This window comes from Mirounga leonina, unplaced genomic scaffold, assembly GCF_011800145.1.
Source record: "Mirounga leonina isolate KUSES-001 unplaced genomic scaffold, KU_Mleo_1.0 Mir_460, whole genome shotgun sequence".
NCBI classification, from domain to species: Eukaryota; Metazoa; Chordata; class Mammalia; order Carnivora; family Phocidae; genus Mirounga; species Mirounga leonina.
Window position 1 is genome coordinate 187,233 of NW_023270765.1, and position 1,126 is coordinate 188,358.

The window sequence follows — 1,126 nt, forward strand, 5'->3', positions numbered from 1 at the left end:
GCCCTCGGGGGAAACCCCCGACCCTGCAGCGCGGTCCACCAGGCCGCTGACCCCTCCCCTGCTCCCCCGCCCCTCCGCCCACCGCACTGCAGACACGCGGGCGTCCCGGCCCAGCCTGTCCCTGCCCGTGACCCTGGCCGGTGCGATCGCAGACTGTCCTCCTCGGAGCAGCCCTGCTGGCCCGGAAAGCGGACAGCGGCTCCCCGCCCGTCACCGTCCTATGCCAGTTCCCTGCGTGTCGCCCTCCCCCGGAATATAACCTGCACGCGCGCCTCACCGCCGCCCTAGCCCGGAAACATCCCGGCCCGCCCCGGCCTCTCAGTAACCCGTGCAGGAGCCCTGCGAAGGCCGGGACCACAGAGGAAACGGAGGAGACAGCGACCGTCCACAAGTAACTCGGGAACGTTCCCAGAACCGAGGGGCCGAGAACCTGCCGATACTCCGCACTTCAAACAACTTGCAGGCGCCCTCGGGAAGCTCCCGGGCCAGGACGAGGAAGTCAGCTAAGAGGAGGGTCAGGGACACAGGAAACACGGGGTCAGGAAGCGGCAAAGCCAAGCCACGACCCCCGACCCCCGGAGGGCTGTGCACAGGCCGGGGCGCAGGCTTCGGGACAACAGGACAGAGCAGCTGACGACCCGCCATCGCGACGGATGCTGACAATGGGTAAGGACGCCGGGCTTTGATTACTAAGACGGACGTAGGCAATGGAGCCAAAGGGCAGAAAAAGGAAATTCCCCAGTCCAGGAAGAGCAGGCTGTCCCCACAGACAGCTTCTGCAGACCCAGCCGTGGGCGCGCCGAGCTCGGGCTCGGCCGCCGGGATGGACAGGTGGGGCGCGTGCGCTCGGGGACGGGGCCCGACCCAGAGCCTCGGCTGCTGGGGGATCGGAGGGCAGGGTCCCACCCCAGCGCCGTCGAGGAAATGGTCCGCCAAGAAGCGCCCCGGGAGAGGGAGGGGCTGCTCTTTTCTCTCTCCGTGATAAACACTACGGAGATCTGACCATACATGTAGGTGACGTTCACATAAAAAAAAATACTTAAAAATATGATTATAAAAATAAAAAGGTTCAAAAGAATTAGCCAAATAAGTACCACGCGGCAACTTTCTGTCCTCAGGTGGCAGC